Below are 21,254 nucleotides of genomic sequence, written 5' to 3'. Positions count from 1 at the left end.
TAAATTTTATCTCAGAGATTCATGTAATATCAAAATATAAAAACACTAGATAGTTAATTGGATTTTAGAAGCTTAGAAATATAGCACATAACCCATATGTATCAATAAATGCCTGTCTTTGTGTAATACATGAAGTTGTGTCAGGACAGCTCACTTTATACTTCTTAATTTTGGTTGTTCATAAAGCTTCGGAAGCAGATAATGATCTAAGAGCATCAAGTTTTAACAGTATTGTGACTTTCACCATCTTCTGATAAAAACATTCTGTCCTTTATCATCACATTCATAAAAGGGTATTTTGATTAGGCTTTTTGATCTTCAATGGAAATTTCCAGGGCCATTCAAAAGCCTAACTATTTCTGTGTCATTCTAAAATCCTCAGAGAGTATATGAAGAAAGTGAATGGCTCAGGTAGACATTTCTCAATCATCTTTAAGTGGGTCATGGATTTAAATAGAATGTGTCACATTGTAGCAATATGAACTAAATTATAGTAAAGTTACACTGTTCCTTCTGCTTAATGAAATCCTGCCAGGGGTCAGCCAGTCATCCGCCACTAATTGCAATTCATCTGCAAAATGTCTAAATCAATGTATATTCTTCAGGAGGGCAAAAGTCAGGAAAACAGATCTCAAGACATGTTGAAATGAGGTAACTAAGCAATGACTATAGATATTCAGTATCTACTGCTAATAGGAATAAAGTCTTAATGTATGCCATATAATGTGTGTTAACCTCACCTCCTCTGTTTCTTTTTTTTTTTTTTCAGGTCTACTATCTTGTCAAAAATGAGGGTATCTGATGCACAAACCATTGAAGAATCTTTGCTCTTTTAAGAGTTCTTTATTGTCTCTTTTACATATGGGGTAAAAAATCTAGACTTTTATGGTTATATACAGCTTATTGTACTCGTATCATTCCTTGATGGTTTGAGTTTTATTTAATAGTTTTCCTTCGCTTTAGTCTTTATTCAATTATATCTTAAATTCTATTTAAAATGCTTTATGTATATGTATATGTATATGTATATGTATATGTATATTAAGCCTGGTCAGCTTATGAGCAATATTGAATGAATCTCACCCACTTTCTTCTAGACCATCATCATGTGCTAGATTTTGATTTCATGTATTGTCATCATGAAATATCCAAATTCAAATACAGTTTATTGTTAACCATTATTAAATTCAGTTTCTATTTAATAATTTCAGGTCTTAGCAAACTTCTGAAAATATCAAATGGAAATATTTTTAAATTTCTGAAAGATAATAAATTGAAATGTAGTTTTGAGGTAATAGTCTTTATGTTTAAATTTGTTGAAAGATGTTTGCTATTTTTCTTTATATGTAAAGTTAATACTTTGGTTTCTGTCTCAGTGCTAGGAATATTGTTTCCCCAGATTTTGCCTGGGAATTGTTATCTGATTGCATTAATTAAACAATTAAAAGCTTATAAAATAGTTCTTTTTTAAAAGGTGATTTAAACTATTAGACTTGATATTTTCTCTGGTGAACATTTCTAAACTTTGTTTTTTGCCAGGAGCCATCCCCAGCAGTGGATGGGTCCCAGCAGAGAATGTAAGGAGTTGGTGAGGGAAGGAAGTGAGCCAGGCCATGGTGGTCAGGAGAATCTTGTAGCCTGACTGACTAGCAGCCAGAGTACTTCTTCATTTATACAGGATTTAGTAAGCAGGTATATATTCATTATCTTCCAAAACGTAGATCATGTCATTTTTGGTTTTGTACATGTGTTTCACTTCCTTTTGCTCATCTTTTAGTCATCATTAATAAACTATGACAAGACAGAGTTATCATTTCCAACTATTTTCCCTCAAGTTATGACATCATTAATAAACAGAATTATCATTCTTACTCATTTACCCCATTACCCATTTTTTAAAAATCTAGAGCCTGTGCTCAGCTGGTAGCTTTCTTTGCTTCAAGGACACTAGACCACAACAAAATCTTCAAGCCACCCTAGGCATTTTGCCATGTCTGAAGCAGTGTATTATTAACGCTTAATGGTCAGAGTTCCCAAAAACAATCCTCAGGCAAAAACCGCTGCAGTTTTTATTCAAATTCTGGCAAATACAATGTTTATATTTTACATCTTTATAGAATTTGTCTATATGTCTAATCCTGGCATTCTGTTGTTCCTTGGTTGTATGTCACCATAGTAGCTCTGCATGTGCTAACTTTTCTAAGAAAGGGAGGTCCTGAGGTCTCATACTTTTATCATCTTTCCACTCCATACTTTGCTAATCAGAAGTATATGCCATGTAATTGTCCGAGTGTACAGTGGGAAGAGGCTTGTAATCTGAACTGTGGCCAACTCCTCTAGTCCACCTAATCTTGTTGACTTTTCAAAGATTACTTTGTTTTGAATATCTTGTTCCTGTGTAGTACAAGGACAGATGTTGAAGAATGTCTCATAGCCTCATGAAGGTCTGAGGCTTTATATGTTACAACCTACAAGGCATAAGGAAGATCTTCACATAGATAAGGATATCTCCCCCAAAGTGGGGGGGGGGATAGTATGTTCAGGGATTTCCTGGAGAAGCTTAGAAGCAGCATTCCTGGGAGAAGGCATAATGATTCATAAGGAATTTTCCATCAATTCAACATCCCCAAATTGTACAAATATTAAAAGTGCCCCAAGTATGCAACAGGTAGAGATGAAAACCAAAGGTGGCATGGCAGCCCTCATGTGGCTCAGCTCTGCTGGATCTTTGTCAAGCATCTGTGCTGGCTTTATGACTTGTGACATTCCATTCAGATATGGCTGTGACAGTTCTTAACTGACATTTCATCACCTGTCCATTATATAGTCCATCTCTATCTCCATCAAATAGAAAATGTTCCACCTGGTTATTTTCTGGCTTTCTTCCACAGTCTGCTTCTGTAAGCCTGTGATGGGTATATGCAGAACATTTCCATTTTACACCTCTGTTTCAGGATAACAGACTCCTTTTGCTGTCAGAAATATAAAGTTGCATTTGAGTCATTTTTCAATACTGAGTTCAATATAATTAGCCACAGTCACCTGGCTCTACAATAGAGATGAAAACTTATTTCCCCCATGAAAATTAGACTTGCACCCATTAGTCAGTGGCTGTCTATTCTTCTTTCCTCCCAATAGTCGTTTTCTTTACTTCTACAAAATTGGTTTCTTTAGATTCTGTATGTTCATTAATCACGTCAATGAAATGAAACTGAAAACCTTACTGGGTGATATAGTCACTGGTGGAGGGCCTTGAGGTTTATAAATTGGTTCTTTCTCTCACTCTAGCTCTCTCTTTCTATCCCTCTCTCTTTTTTCTGCTTCCTGTTTACTAGTGAACTGTGTTTATCCATCTCCACACTCCTGTTGCCAAATCTTCCCTTTATGATGGACTATAGCCCCTGAGGATGTAAGGGCAAGCTAAACTCCTTTTCTCCAGCTAACTTTTTTGGAAAGGATTTTATCACAGATAACAGTAAATGCATACAAAGTATTCAAGGTTGGATTAGCTCAGAAAAGTGGAGTGTTCTCAAGTGTGGCTTTACAAACCCTCTGATGTGAGTCCCATAGAACACAGGTATTACTTCCAGAACTGTAGAGTAACTCAAGAGTTTGTGTTATGCTAGAATATGCTGGCAATCAGAGACTGTAGAAATTTCAAAGGAATTGAAGTCCTTTTAAAAGAAAGATAGTTCCACACCAAGTTTAACAAAAAAGGAGGGAGGAATAGCTGAGGAAGAACAGAGGTAAGTTGTGAAAAGATTCTGAGACACCCTTCCCTGAAATCTCCTATTTAAAGAAGGGTAAAGATGGCAAAAGCTGGAAAGGTTTGCCGTATCATCTTGGATAATTCTGTTTCTGATAGCTCTGCCAGCTCTTAATGTCAAAGAGCTCTGACATTTTACACTGAAAGGCAGATTAAGATACCTCCCTTATGAGAATAACACTGGGAGCCTTAACACGTTGATCAAGTTCTAAGACCTTGAATTCTTAAATATTATTTCGAAAGGAGATGGTTTAATTATGCAATCTTGATGGCATTTAGTGTAGGAGACAGGGAGTAGACTTTATTTGAATTTAAAAATGTGTCTGTAACAGTCATTAAAAAGTTACCAGTGACTGAGATGTAGCTCAGTTGGCATCCTGGGTTTAAGCTCTGGTAAGGCATAAAGCAAGCATGTGTCTGTAATTCTACAAATGTGGCAAGTGTCTATAATCCCACAACTCAGAAGATGGAGTTACAAATTGCATTAAACCATTTAATTGCATTAAATTCAGTATCTAATACAAACTCTTCTTAAGTTGAATAAAAGTACAAATAGCCATTATTCATCACAAGACATAAAAATGGCCAACTTGTACATGGAAAAATGCACAAAATGAGGACTCCAGCAACCCCTCCTCCCCATGCCATGTGGCTGGGACAGGCAGAATTCATCATCCGATGGGTGACTGGGCACTCTTATGATCTCTTTTTCATGAGGAAGCATGGTCCAACCCAGCATCATGAGGGACAAGGTGACACACACATAGCCCTGGTGCAGTCTGCCTAGGGCTCCTAGGAGGAAACATGGGCCCATTCAGCACCTTACAGTGTCAAGAAGACTGTCACTATTATGGGGAGCAAATGTATGGTGTGGTGTGGGAGGGAGAGACAGAATGATTCATGTTCTGCAGAGAGAGACATATCTGAAGAGGTGAAAGTGGTGAGGAGCAGGGTAAGGTGGATGACTTACTTGATTGGTACCCAGGGCCATGGTGATATCTGGGCCTGTGGTGCCAATGGGGCACATGTCTGGGTTCATGGCTCTGATGCAGCCATGGTCTCTGTTGATGTCTGTGGCTCCTGATACCACAAAAAAATAGGCCTGTACAGAGTTGGCCCCACCTCCCACTGGCTGCAACACTAGGAAGACCTGGTCCTGCCCCTGACCAGAAGAAGCACTGAGGAGAGTCCTACACCTCTCCTGGGCGATACAGTATAGCTGAACCTGTTCACAGGGGCATGGGCAAGCTTGTCCTGAGGGTATGAAGATGGGAGAGCAGGTTGTGTCCTCATACAGCATGTGGTGGCATGAATGAGGGAAAGATCCCCTCCTCCCCTTGACCCTTACTACCTGCAGCAAGTGGGGGACCTGACCCAACCCCTCACCAGCTGCAGCATCCAGGAGAACAGGCCCTGCACCTTACCCGGGCAGCACAGTAGAGCTGATCCTCTAGAAATGGGTGTGGGTGAGCCAGCCCTGAGGACATGAGAAGATCATAGCTGGTACCTGCTTCCTCATCTGTGTTGTGGGGTTGGGAGCAAGGGAAAGACGTCCTCACCCCTACTGCTTCCGACTGGCGGGGAAGATAACCCTCTCTCTTTAACAGCTGCAACACTTGGGAAAGCGAGCCCTGAACTTCATCTGGGCAGCACAGCAGAGCTGAACCTGTTTAAGGGTAGCAGGTGAGCAGGTCCCAAGAATGTTAGCATGAGAGATCTGGCCATGCCCTTCATCTGCCATAAGGCAGCATGGACAGGAAGAGAAGTCCTTCTCCCCACTGACCCCTCTATGGCTGAAATGAGTGGAAGAGCTGGATTTGAGGTCATAAGAGTGGGAGAGCTGCCCCTGCCCCTCACCAGTTAGAACAGGCTCTGAACCTCACTTGGGCAACACAGTAGAGGGTACCCTGTTGGCAGAGGTTTGAGTGAGCCAGCCCGTGGTTGAGAGGATGGAAGAGCTTTCCCTTCTACTTGTCTGTCATACAATGGCATGTGCAAAGGAGAAATGCCCGCCCCTTTAACCCTTGACACCTGAGACAGACTAGGGAGCTTACCCTCCCCCTTACCAGCTTCAGCCCTCGGAGAAATGGGCCCCGCACCTCCCTCACCTGGGCACCACAGCAGAGCTGACTCTCTTGACAAGTATGTAGGTGAACCAGCTCTGAGAAAATGAGCATGGGAGATCTGACCCTAACCCTCATCTGCTATATGGTAGTATGGGCAGGGGAGAAATGCACCCCTACTCCTTTTTGCTGGGGGCAGCTGAAAGAGCTTGCCTGAGATAGTAAGAGCAGAGGGGCTGTCCCTGCCCCTCACCAGCCTCAGAACTTGGGAGAGTAGACCCTGCACCTCACCTGGGTAACAACGGAGTTGGCCCCAATGGTCCAGAAGTGAGAGAGCTGACCCTGAGGGTGTGAAAGGTGGTGGCGCATGCATTTAATCCCAGCACTCAGGAGGCAGAGTCAGGTGGATCTCTGTGAGTTCGAGGCCAACCTTGTCTACAGAGCAAGCCCCAGAACAGGCACCAAAACTGCATAGAGAAACCCTGTCTTGAAGAAAAAAAAGAAAAGAAAGAAAGAAAGAAAGGAAAGAAAGAAGAAAAGAAAGTAGAACTGGCCCTGGGCCTTGCTAGTTACCTCAAGGGGTGGGGTGTGGGGCTACTTGCTAGCCTGGGCAAAGCTAGAGAGCTCACCTGTTGCTAGCCTGGGCAAAGCTGGAGAGCTCACCTGATAGTGAGGATGAGGAAAAGCCAACAGGCTGACCAACCCTTCAGCTACCCAGGCTCAGAACTAGCAATTTGGGTTGGCCCGCAGCAACATCTATCCCACCTATGATCTGCTGAAACACATCAATGGGCCAGTCCTGTAGACCCAAAGCTACAGGATATCCATGACACAGGGCAACTACAGGACATACAAGAGAAGTCCCAGTGAGGGTCCATCATCAATAGAGTAGCAAAAACCAGAGTCCTGAAACCAGACCAATGATTCTTTGCAATGGACACTTGGTAAGTAAAGATAGATGGACAAAAGAGTTTACTGAACGACTCACCATGTCACATTAGAGATTCCGTGAAGAGATTTTTCGGGTTTTTTTCCGATTATTTCCTTGCTTTTCAATTTTTTTCTCAAAAATTTTATTTTATTTTATTTTGAGGGGGGTTGCAGAAGGAGGGGGAATGAATGGGATCAAAATGCATGATGTGAAAGACAAAGAATCAACAAAAAAAGATAGAATTATTTTACAAATTTTATGATTTACTATACCAGTCCAGAAAGCAAGCTGTATGCTTGAAAAGGTGATACGACATGGGAATTTTATATTGAATGCATTGAATAGGAAAATGATATTTGTTTCTATAATAACCACTTCTCTAATTGTGATGATTGGTTTTAATTTTCAACTTGACGCAACCTAGAATCACCTGGAACAAAGTCTTGTGAAGCATTGCTACACTATCACAAAGCTGTCCTGTGGTCATGTCTATGAGAAATGACCTTGATTTCCTTAAATGAAGTGAGAAGTCGCAGTCTGAAATGGTGGAACATCATTTCCTGGTTTTGTTTTTTGGTTTGTTTTTTGTTTTTTGTTTTCTCTTTCTGTTTTTTTACCCAGAACTATGTAAGAGTAGTGAAAAATTGCTGAGCACTAAACTGTGCGTGCATTCCTTTGCTCTACTCTCATGTGGCTTTGATATAGTACCTGAAGTTCCTTCCTTGACTCCACCTTAATGATGGATTATAATTTGGGATAAAAAGTGAATAAATCCTAGATCCTTCCCCCCAAGGTGTTTTTCCTCATGATATTTTAATACAACAACAGAAATAAAACTACGCATAACTATATGAATGGATGTATACAGACAAATTCTAAACCTTGTCCCAAAAGTAAAGAATGAGCATGTGATTCCAAGTTTACTTCCAGACTCAGGAAACATTACTATTCATTGAAATCCCAAAATTGCTTAATTTTATTGAAGCCACTAACAAAACAACTGCTTAAAGCACTTCAGCCAGAATTAATTAGTATCAAGAATGCTTTCCATGTTACCTTTAATGAGTATTTAGGTGATGACAAATGTTACCACTTTACTCAAATTTGGGAGGTGAAATTTGTATTTATCTACCTATGTTATACAAAATACTTAATGTTTTAATATTAGCATCTTCAATACAAATGAGTAGTTATCACAAAACTACTGTAATGCAAAAGTTTTGCTTGCTGTTTTACAAATAAGAAAATTTGCATCTGTGAATGTTTAACATGTGGAAAATGAGAGGAATGATACACTACCGAGTCTGCAATTTGTAAATGGCTATCCTTCTTGTAAATAAATTCAATCTCTTCTCCCCAGTGTGATGGCTTTAGGCAAGGGTCGACTTGAGAGGTGTTTAACTCATGAAACTCTAGCCTCATGAATAAGATTAGTGTCCTTATGAGAAGGACTGAGAGAGATCCCTCAGCCCCTCCTCCCTCTGGTTATATGGAAATAGGAAGTTCAAACTCATTACTTCACTAATGTGCTTGAAACTTGATTTTAGATCCTTTTCCTCCAGAATACTAAAGATCAAATGCCTGTTGTTTATCAGTTGCTTATTTATGATATTTTAGCAGCCTAAAAAACATAAGAGAAATATTAGATACCAGAATCTGAGGTACTACTGTGACAAATTCTTAAATTGACTATAAGGTTAAAACTCCAACATAAGGAATGGAGCAGTAGAAAAAAATCTCAGTCTTCTCAGAAAATAGTTAACTATTCATGAACACAATATTTATATTAGTAAAAAACATAAGAAGAATATTGGCAAATCTAGTGAGAACAAAGAAATTAAGGAAATGCCAACATTTTAATTAATTAAGTGTACTTCCCAGTGTTGAAAGTAGATAGAGTATGGAATAAAACACATATCTGACTAAAGAAATTAGTAATAGAAATATTGAAAGAATAGACAGTTCATTTGGAATCACCACTGTAAAATGTGAGAAAACAAATTAAATTTGTAATGACAAAAGATGCAGAACTTATCATCTGAGAACGGCCTACTCTTATTTAAAAAAAAAAATGAGGAAATCTATTTAAGGAGAGAACAAGTATTAAACCATCTGATGAGTATATTAGAGATGTTCACCTTCTCAGTAGAAGCTAGATGCTAGGCTTACTTAGCCACCTAAACAAAAGCCAAGACAACTCATTAAAGAAAGGGGAAGAATGACTGAACACACTCTGAGCATCACAGGGGTTACTCATGCCATCCTAACCCTGGATAAGGATCAGAACTGTATAACAGGAAAGGCCATCACTGCCTATTTCAACCTGACTTTGTAATATCTGCTATTTGCATTTACAATACACTCACTCAGATGCGGATCCAACATTCCTGAAAATATAGGCACTGCGTTTAAGAAAACTAAGATTGTGTGGCTGCCTCCCTATAGACCTCCAATGATGACACAGAGGGCTTTTGAAACTAGACTGAGAACCACTGGAGAAAAAGCTACTGAAAAAAACTTCCATGAGGAAACACACAGAAAGCTCCTTGTTAGGGCAGTAGCCATGGCAGCAAAGTAGGCAAGGATGCCTCCATGATCCACATTTGGCATGTCACAGCATTATAAATGCAAACGTGCAGTTTCCTTCACACTCAGCTGCCCTGCAGTTTCTCCAAGGAAGATCGCTCAACAAGACTGTGGGAAAAACCATTTGTAGTTGTGAGAGTTGGAGACGCTGTGAGCACCACACATCCTACTCAGAAGGGTCAGGAGACAAAGAAACCACCCAAGAAGGTCATTCTGGTTTGCTGACATTTCATACTCATTACCAGGCTGGGATATGACATGACATGAACCTACCGCTCTAGTTTTCTTATAATTTTTCCCTTTCTGGGAAAGCAATCTGTCCTGAACCCAGTTTTCCATTCATATTTTGAGATAACGTAACTTGTTTCATTTCACACTCGCATGGCAAAATTTGCTTCAAAATGATATATAACTTAAAACTCATACAATTAAAAAATATACATGGCACTTCAGACGTTAGCATTTGGAACTGATCTTGTATAAGTTCAGAATCTGAGGGTCACTATAAAAAAATAGATCCATTTTACCTGTGGGTAAAAAGCACTTCAGCATCTGGGGCAAATGTTGCAATCTGGATTTTTATTTCCTCCTTTACTATGTTGAAATCTAGGTCTACTCGATGATGACATTAAGATGTGGAATCCTATGAAACAAGTAGACAAGAAAAGAAATGTTTCAGGAAGGAGAATGTGTCTTTCATAAAGAGAACCTAGTAATGTTCTTGATCCTGCTGGCTATTTGGCTAACTCAAAAGTCAAGGGAGAGGAGACTGACTTCGTTGCTAGATTTCAAGTACAGCTGCAGAATTTTCAGGCAAATAAGAAGACAAGTAAGATAAATAATGGAAACAGTAATTTAACTTAATATAAGTTGGTTTGTATTGTTTAATTTAAATATCATTTACTTATTATTAACCTATCACTATACTATTAGGATAAAAATTCAATGAATGATATAACTCTAATGATGATAGCTACCTCTAACAGTTAATGAATGCCTTAATAACAATGACAAGTGCATTTATCACAAAACAGAATTGGTAGAAATGACATTGTGTATAAAACTGTTGAGCAGTTTTATATGGAAAATTAGCATTTCTAATTGTATATAGATCTCTCATAAGATTTCAAAAATACACAGTATATCTGTTTTTGTAGTGAAGTTAAATTTGCGTATTAAATCTGAAACATTAATCTGAGCTTTCGTTGGCTGGTTATTTAAAGCAATATTTTAATTACTATTGTCAACATATTTTAGAAAATTTTATTCCTTTCTTATGGCATATTTCCTTTATTAATCTATTCTGGATCTCTCTGTGTCTCTGTCGATTAGTCTCTCTCTCTTATTTTATTGTGTGCAGAGAGACAGAAGAAAAGCAGAATATAAACGGGTATTATTTCACAATTCTCTTAATAAATTCCCTTATAATTAGACCACTGAGAAATAGCATGGATAATTGCTTGAAAATTAATGATGGTAATGAGAAGTCAAGACTTTTCCTTAATGTGAGAACTATGTGAAATAACTCTGTGAACATTTAAAACATACTTTCAGAATACTACAAAGGTCAAATATATTTTAAGAAAAATAACTGTTTTGTATATATATATATATGGTGTATATATATATACCATATATATATATGTATATATATATATATACCATATCAAGTGTACACAATATGTACAAAATACATTTTCTCACTTTAAAATTTTAATTTTAGTTCTTATTTGTTAAATGATTGCTATATGCCAGGCAGTAACTACATACATATGTGACTTGAAGCAAATGCATCAGGAAATGTTCCTCTTTGAATGTGCACATTAAAACTTATGTGGAAATGCAACTCACATTATGAGTTATTAAGATAATTGAAATTTGATATATGCGTAGTATCTGTATGTGTGGTACTTGGGACATGATCAACTTTAAATAAATGGAAAAATGCGGCCATAATCCAGAGTGTTGTATGTTTATGTAAGGGAATATGTGACCTGAGCTTGGATGCATTGTTTCACACAGGGGCACCCTACATCAAACAAGGACTGTACAGAAATTCTTCAATTGTCATGTGATTGTCAGACATTAAATTATAAAGACTTCATGACTATAAGACAAAATAAATCTTTACCCCCAAAGTGATTACTCAGACTGTAGTGTTTAGATACAGCAAATACAACAAACTAAGATAGAGATATTGATAAAAAAATAATAAACAAATGGATATTACATAATTTGACTGAGTTTCTGCTCTTATGGAACTGATCTGACTGACATGTCTTTAAAGGCTCACATTTGAAATGTTCCTTCTCCTGGTCCGGCACCATTGGGGGGAGTTATATATCTATTAGAGTTGAGGGTAGGTAGATGATATGTCATGGAGCAGGTCCTTTAGGGATTTCTTTTCCCGACTGCTTCTTACCTTGTTCTCTACTCCCAGATCCCTTAAATATTATGAAGTTTGATCATTGTAGGTGAAGACAATGCAAAATGGCAGTATCTCCCACTCAATCATCTCCCTTAGTTGCCTAACAAGTTGTGTTGTAATAGTGTACAACTGCTTGGAACTCTTTTTTTTTTTTCAGCTTACTTGATAAAATGATATGCACCAATTTTTGAAACATAAAATAAGAACATTCTTAAATACATTGTGTTTAAATTATTCAAATATTATGAAAGTCAAATTTTTAAATGTGCATTTTTAAAATAGATGAGAAGGCTACAATTTTTAAGGGCATGAAGCCATAAGGACAGTTTAAATGGCCCCAATGTTGTTTTTTTATTTTTATTATTAAGAAATTTTTATTATTAAAAAATTGTCTATTCATTTTACACACCAACCACAGATCCCCCATCCTACCTCCTCCAGCCCCCCATTCCCACCTCCTTCAAGGCAAGGTCTCCCATCAGGAATCATCAGAGGCTGTTACATTTCAGTTGAGGCAGGTCCAAGGCTGCACAAGGTGTCTGACCATAGGGCTCTAAAAATCCAGCTCATGCACCAGGGGTGGATCCTGATCCCACTGCCTGGGAACCTCCTAAACAGTTCAAACTAAACAACTGTCTCTCCTATCCAGAGGGCCTAGTCCAGTACCATGGGGACTCCCATCTCTGTATGTTTTCCCATCATGATCGCAATGTCCCTTGCTCATAGAATCCCTCCTCTCTCCCATCATTTGAACTCCTGGAGCTCAGCATGGTGCCCAGCTATGGATCTCTGTGTCTGCTTCCATCAGGCACTGCATGAGGGCTCTATGATGACAGAATATTCACCCATCTTATCACTGGAGTAGGCCAGTTCAGGCACCCTCTTGACTATTACCAGTAGTCTAAGCTGGGGTCATCCTTGTGGATTCCTGGAAACTTCCCTAGCACCATGTTTCTCCCTATTCCCATGATGTCTTCATTTATCATGATATCTCTTTCCTTGCTCTCCTACTCTGTCCCTGTTCCAGCTCGAACCTCCCGTTCCCTATGTTCTCATTCCCTATCCCTTGCCCTCCATTACCCTCCTCACCCCCAGTTTGATCATATAGATCTCATGTATTTCTCATTCACCCATGATCCATGCATCCTTCCTAGGGTCCTCCCTGCTAGTTAGCCTTCCTGGAGCTGTGGGTTGCAGTCTGGTTATCCTTTGCTTTACATCTAGTATCCACCTATGAGTGAGTACATACCATGTTTGTCCTTCTGAGTCTGGGTTACCTCACTCAGGATGATATTTTCTAGTTCCATCCATAGAGTAGCTTATTGATTAATAAAATAGTGAAATCTAAACACTATTTTGTAGGATCAAACATCTTCTGAGAAACTGTGGGGGATATTTTTATTGTGTGTATGAAGAGGTCCAATTTTATGCATAAATCGAGAAATACTGAAATGAGTTATATATTTACCATGCTGATATATTTTCTCTGTAATCTTGTTAGTAGGTTCTTATACTACATACTTTAGAGTTTGTATTGTGTTTTATGTGCCTAATAGCATGTCTTGAATACTATATATTGTCTCATATCTGACAACAACTTTTTACATTTTCACCTGTAATGGAGGCACTTGGCTAACTTCTGCAAGAATTAAAATACACTATTATTGTATACTTCATTGTATGGATTGGGCAAAGATGAGATTAGTATGATGGAAGGCTGCATGGTATTAACCAATTTTATCATTTTTTGAAAAAGCTCATTTTACCATTCCATACAAAAGCTTGCATATAACTAGGAATTATACATATAACTAGGTAGGGGGCAGGATTTCACCTACCAGAAAATGAATTCAGGGGACAGCGAGGTTACTTCTTTGTGATTGTGTACTTTGATGCCTTTCTTCCTGGTTTGCTTTGTGAGGTGTTATATCACAAAATCTTATTTCTCCTGGCAGCTGGGTAGGTCTTCGTGACATTACATAAGTCTTTTGAATGTTGGGTCTGTTTGCTTCCCAAATTGAAGTGTAGGGCTTAACTTAGTATTTCATTGTGTAATCTAAGTATGGAATTACATTTTTTAGAAGTCATGTACCTGTTTTTGAAACTCTGACAAATCCCTAGGGTCTTCTTTTTAAAACTAAATCAGTTTAAAATATCTGTAATCATAGCACACCTCTAAAGGTCAAAGCACTTTTATAGCAGTCTGGGTACTTTAATGTCAAGTCAGAAAGGAATAACGCTACATTAAAAAAGACTTACAGGTGGGTGAAGGAACTCTCATACTGGTATTCAAACATTTTTATGATCAAACATATTGTTATTGTTTAATTAATTTTGAAGTTTTTCATACAGAGATGGCCAGACTTTTGGAAGACTAGTAACAAATTTGTTTCCATTTTCATTTATAATCACAACCAAGAACTTGTCACATGAATAATTTAAGCTATTTTAAGTAGTCTTCATTTTCAAGACAAAATGAGGGCTGAGACAATTAGCTTGATAACCTGACCTATTTTGAGGAGTAAAAAAGAAATTAATTACTGAAGATGACTTATTCCTCCCTAACCTATCATAGCTTTATGAAGTTAACATACAAGTATATGCCGTGGACACTTGTCTCCTAAAAACACAGTCAGAGCTATATTTTCCACAGGTAAGCTTATCATTACCTTCAGCACAGATAATCTGGGAAATCAATGATTTGAACACAGGAGAAATTGATAAATAGCTCTCTTTTCTCAAGGTACTGTATATACAAGTTCATAATGCCAGTAAGCTATCCATAATGATCCTGAGCTCCATCAACAGAAAACAAGAGCTTTACCATCTTTCCCGCTGCTTCTCCTGTCTCTAAATACAAGTTAAAGTAGGCATCTTCTACAAAGCTGGGGTTATTCATTTTAATTTTATATTATTAAAATAACTAACAAAATATGTACTTTAGAAAATTAAAAACTGATCGGAAAAATCAAGTAACTGGTATAGGATATAGCCCTTTGAATGCTGGTCAAGGAGGCCCCAGATTTTGCCAGAACACAAAAATTATTACCAGTATTTTTGGATACTCAGGTCTAATATTATAAATGTGCTAAAGCTCTCGTGGCTGGGGAGACCATAAGATCTAGGGAAGACCCTACTTCTGTTATTCTGCTAAATTGACATATCTTCAAAAATCCCTTCTAAATGATTATCCTTAGCCTTCCATATTATCAGCTGCCAACCTTCTTCCCCAGGGCCCACATGGTGGATGGAGAGAACTGATTTCCACCAATTGGCTTATGACCTCCACACCCATGCCATGGCATGTGGATTCCACATGCTTGCACATATCATAAATAAATAAGCAAATAAATAAACAAATAAATAAAATTTAAAGATAACGAAGGATTTACTATTGCTTCTTCCAGTTTCATCAGAAAAGCTCCTTTTTCCAGTGATCAATGGTTAACACAGTGACTCAGTTGAGCAAAGTACCGACAATAAAACTGCAGTTTTTAGTCATAAGCAAAATATCTCTATCATTCCATTTCTTGGGAATATTATAGAATTTTGAGTGATCATAATATAAGAGCTAGACTTTGGGAAGGATTGTGTGAATCGGTGTCCTTAGGAGAAGAGAAAAGTGCTGAAGCCATGAGCTCACTGTAGCTGTGGTTACGTGCACAGGAACTTCACACATGTGGATCGACAGCTTCTTCAAACACAGGCATGGGTTTAGGAAAGCCGATTCCTCACTGAGAAATTTTGGGTATTACGGGTAGTTAAGAAGCTATCATTTTGACCAACGGTATTGTCACTGATAAGTTGTCATTGTTTCAGTAAATATGCCCTTCTCATGCACATGCCATACTGACACTCAGTAGGGAAAAAATATTAACATAAAAAGGGATGTGATGGAAAAGAGTTTCAGTGTGAGAGAGATGGGTTTGAGGGAGAGGTAATGTTGGAGGGATAGTGAAAATGCCTAAATGCCCCCCTCCGTCTCCGTCTCTGTCTCTCTAATTAAAACTTTGGGTTTTAATATAGTTTACATGTTATATATAATATGATCAATAAATTGACATTTTTGTGACAAACTGAAAATAACACATGTATAAATTTCTGGATTTAATCATCAATGCATTTTTATTATATTTATCACAAGAGGAAATAATCACTGTAAATATTAAATGTCATGGATGTTCAGGTTTATAAATGAGACTTGTTTAAATTCAATTTCTCCTCAAACTCTCTGAAAATATTTCCTAACAATTGAGAAATATGTTGATGAAGAACTCATAGAAAATACTAATTTATGAATACAAGTTACAGAGTAAAATCAACTGCATAGACATGGAGAATATTCTCCTCAGAAGGAAAATAAATGTTACATAAAACATTTTAATGAATTGAACATAAAATTCAAATTTACAATCTTATGAAATTATACATATTGAGTCTCACTATTTGCCTTGCTTATTCATTGCTGACTGGTAATTCTCCTTAGCATTTCTGGTGGATTTTTTTTATCTATGCAAACTATTGAGATGCTCAGTGGCCCACTTCCTCTAGCTTGGTACTACAGTATAATGTTTTCAACCCTCTTAAAAGAGTTCACCCGTCTAGGGACCAAGTGTTCAAATACTTGAGTATTTGACGTGCACACTGTAACAGTTCATCCTGGCTCCCTTAGGCTCCTGCCCCTTTTACACTGCAAAATTCATAGGCTCCAGTTTCAAATCTTCAACAGTATTTCATCTTCCATGTTCCAAACTTAACATCTTCTCTAATTTCAAAACTAAATCAGAGTTGAAAGCCCTGTACAATCAAATGAGAAGTTACATATGTCTAACATACAATGACACAAAGTAAGCACTCCCATCGCAGATGAAAGGCATGGGGGTAAGGCAAGGAAAAAGTTGACCAACACCAGAATGAACGCCAGTGTCCCAGTGGAATTGCATAAATCCACCCTCCTTCTTTTGCAAACTGAGTCTTCTTTTTTGTGTTACTTCATCTCCATTTACTGCAGCCATTTGTAGCAGATGATGTCTGCTACATATCCATGATGATAGTGTCTTCACCAAAATTTAGGATTTACCTTCACTGTTTTATGTATTGATCTCTCAGGGTTTTCTTTCAAGAATCTGACTGAGTCATATACTGCCTGGCTTTAGTGGCTTTCTAGCACATTGGTACAAACCTCCATGATTCAATATTATTTAATTTGGTACAGGTAAATCAGTACCAAAGAATGATAGGTACTTCAGAGCTGTGTTATAGAAAGAATGTACCACATAGCAATAGGTCCCTTGTAATTAGGAGCTCTTAAGTCTGTTGAAGCTATTGCTACGTGCATTGGAGATGAGTTTGGTTAATATTTCAGGGGATCACTGACTGTTTGTCCTGGGTTCCTGAGGCTACAAGCAAGGTCTTAGAAGTTTACTTTTGTCCCTTGGCTATCTTTTTGTAAGCTTTGTTACAGTTAAGTATATGGTGCAAGCAAAAGAGACACTGGAGGTTTTGGAAAGAGTAGTGTATCATTCTGCACACCTCCACTTGATTGTATCCACTACATATTGGTACCCCATAAAACCCCTGTATGTGAAACATGTCTGGGAACTCATCAGTATGCTGATGGTGGTGAAGAACGCTGAATTGCACAGTGATAAGTGATCATTGGAAATGAACCAGAAGCTGTCATGGAGTAACCATGGGTTGTTAGACTTTTACTGTAAGGAATCAAAGAAACCACTTAAGGATGAGGGTGAGAACCAAGAGTTCTCACCAGAACTAAAACTAGAGTTGTATCAGCTGGGTGCAGTGCTTCTTGCCTTTAATTCTAGTAGTTCTATAAGTGACTTATAGGCCCACCTGATGTACAGAGAGTTCCAGGCCAGACAGCAACAGTGAAACCCTATCTCAAAAAATAGCCACTAAAAACAAATAAACTTAAAGTGATACTATTTTTAATCTTTTTTATTAAGATTTTTTTCATTCATTGTACACATCACTCAAAGATGTGTACACTCAAAGATTTCCTCCTTCTACCCTCCCAGTCTCCCACCCCAATCCTCCCCCCACTCACCTCCACAAGAAGGCAGACCTCCCATGGGGAGGCACATCCAGTAGAAGCAAGTCCAAGCCCTTCCCCCTGCCGCAAGGCTGCACAAGGTGTCCCATCACAGGTAGTGGGCTCCACAAAGGCCCCTCATGCACCATGGATGGATTCTGATTCTACCGCGGGGGGGGGGGGGGGGCAAGCAGATCAAGCCACACAATTGTCTCACCATGCAGAGGGCCTAGTCTAGTACCATGCAGGCTCCACAGCCATTGATCCAACTTTCTTGAGTTCCTACTAGTTTGGTTTGGTCATCTCTGCAGGTTTCCCCATCATGATCCTGATGCACTTGCTCACAGAATCCATCCTCTCTCTCTCCCCAACTGGACTCCTGGAGTTCTGCCTGGTGTTTGGCTGTGGATCTCTGCATCTGCCTCCATCAGTCATTGGAGAAAAGCTCTGTGATAACACAGTATTCACTGATCTAATCACTGGAGTAAGCCAGTTCAATTCAGGTACCCTCTCTACTATTGCTAGTAGTCCAGGCTGGGTTCATCCTTGGGGATTCCTGGCAACTTCCCTAGCACTGGGTTTCTCTCTATCCCCATGATATTTCCCTCCATCTCCAGAGGATCTAGCTAACAAAGAAGACCCAAAAAAGGATGCATGGGTTGCCCTGGGAAGGGGAAATAGATGAGATCTCCATGAGTGAACTAGGAGTGAGTGGTGGGCAATGGAGGGTAGGGGACGGGTGATGAGAACATAAGGGAATAGGATGGTCAAGCTGGAACAGTGATGGAGTGGGAGAGCAATTAAATAGATATTTTTAATAATTATGAAAAGGGTACCACATGTCTAATGATATCAAGTTCTATTGTGTGATTGATGTATAGCCTAGCCTCAATTTATCATAGCTCTCACAGGGATCTAAAGGTCTTTTCAGCTGCAGCTAGAAAAGAATTCCCATGAGGACAATTGCAGTGGTTGCAGTTTGTGTTCAGGCATTTTCCTTTCAAACTAATTTGAATATTTATACCTTGAAGCCTTTGCTGGTGGTTTCCTATTCTCATGATAGCATTCCTCTTGTCCCAAGGCCAAGTGGGAAGTGTATGTTTAATTTTGCTGTCTTCTTTACAATTGAAATGCTTTTCTGTATTCACCTTGTCCTTAATTTTAAAGTTATTCAGCATCCGTTCCTATGCAAATAGAATAATTTTAAAATTCATCCTTTCTTTTTTTGTGTTCTGTCAGTCTAAAGTCAATAAGTATATTGAGCAGTAACCATGACACAGCACAGTTGTGCTTTATATGCTACCATTTCCTCCACCAAACAATTTAATTCATTAGCTTTGCACTCAGTTTCTCAGGACCATGACAAAATGAGCTCTGATTATTTACTAGAATGTAGCATGAATTACATTCATCCCATATCCTGATATTTTCCTTAATTCCCTTTGGAACCTCATTATAGAGGCCTTCAGAGTCTGTATTTCTATCATTGGGGATTAATCTTCCTACCAGACTGGCAAATTAAGCTCTGCTTTCAGTATTCTAGGGCTTCTCTAGCCAGAGCCCAAATTCATCCAAGTTCTTCTTACAAAACATGCTTGATACCAATTGTCTCTGTGATATACCTTTTCTTGTTGTTGCCAAATACCTAGTGAGATGCAATTTATAGTTTGAGTTCATTTAAAAGAATCTCAACTAAGCATGGATAACCTACTGTGAATAAAATATTCATGGAAACGTTACTCAATGGAATGGAAGCTTTTGAGCCAACGAATATTATTGACTGAAATAAAATCACCCTTTAGGCACTCCGATTCACGTCAGTTCCTAGGTAAAGTGAAAAATCTAAACACTAATATTTAAATATCAGTAAATCCTTATAAATCATTAAGTCTATTGTGACAAATGATGTCTCTATGGCATCTATGCAGATTCACTTACCATTGTCTTTGTGACAATGAATATTTCCTCCCATAATACACTATTCTGTTTTCACAGCAATACTTTAGTTTTCAAAATTGCTCAGATGAGAAAGTAATGAGTAGATTATATTACAGTGTTTTTTTTTAAATTATACACTATTTTAACAAGCCACCTTATTACTTGTAAGTACAACTTTCAAGATTTAGTTCAATCTAATATATAACCTTTAGTAATTTGCCTGATACATATTATGCAGCACCTGCACAGGAGTGTCAATTAGACTCATACATATCTCTAAGAAAACATATGAATGAGTCAGTAATAGAAATGGAATCTGAGTGATAACTTGGCAGTCTGTCTTGAGTATTGGTCACCAACGAAGCACAACACCATCTGAAAAGGGCAGACCCTTGAGAAAAGTCTATTACTTCTAAATATTGTGAACATGCTTATACTTGGGATAGAAATGTTGTCTTAAGGTTATAGTGGATGTGATGAAATACCATGACCAAAGAGACTCAGGGAAGAAAGAATTTATTTCACTCACACTTCTATACAACAGTTCATTATCAAAAGCAGTGAGGTCAGGAACTCAAGCAAGGAAGGAACCTGGAGGGAGAAACTAATGCAGAGGCCACAGAGGGCTGCTTCTTACTTGCTTATTCCTCATGGCTTGTTCAGCCTGCTTTCTTACAGAAGCAGCATCATCATTGCCCATCAATCACTAATTTTAAAATTGCCCTAGAGCTTTGGCTACACTCCAATTTTATTTAGACATTTTCTCAATTGAGGGTCTCTCCTCTCAGATGAATTTAACTCATATCAATTGACAAAACTTATCAGCACAAATGCCTGTATACTTCTAACAAAATAAAACAACAGGTACATTACAGTTAAATGTTCTATGTTGTTTATCAAATTGATAACTCAAAGGTACCTGGTGAATTTTACAAACCAACTGCTGATGTTATGATTTGGGAGAGTTAAGCCTGGAGAAAAGTTTCAGAAACATGTCTTCCTGGCTCTCTGACTATATCTGCATCGTTTATATGTTAAAACTCTAAACTGGAATGCCCAAGGTCATTCTTCCTAACATTCCACAAGGGACTGTTAAACATAATGAGACCCATTAAAGAAGCTCAGTTATCATCTGATAATGCTGTCATTAATGCTTATTATTATATAACTAGAATGAACATTGGCCACCTCAGCCATGTTTAACTGAAATAAAAATATTATATGTCAAGTAAATTTATGAGTATAGAATCCCTTCCAAGGAATTTTAGGTTAGTGATATAGTTCAGAGAGAATTAGACATTATATCACCTGGTGCATTAGCAGCTTGAAATGGCAGTAATCAAATCAAACCCACTAATCACACAGCAGCTCCCTGTTAAATCTTGTACCTTCTCTAACTGGAGCAGTTATCTTAGCTATGACATTTTTAGTGATGGGAGGGAATCATAATAGCTTTGGGTAATTTTTAGGAAGAACCAACTCAGCTCTGA

Source organism: Peromyscus leucopus, chromosome 11 (genome assembly GCF_004664715.2).
Source record: "Peromyscus leucopus breed LL Stock chromosome 11, UCI_PerLeu_2.1, whole genome shotgun sequence".
Lineage (NCBI taxonomy): Eukaryota > Metazoa > Chordata > Mammalia > Rodentia > Cricetidae > Peromyscus > Peromyscus leucopus.
Note: the sequence above shows the minus strand (reverse complement) of the source record.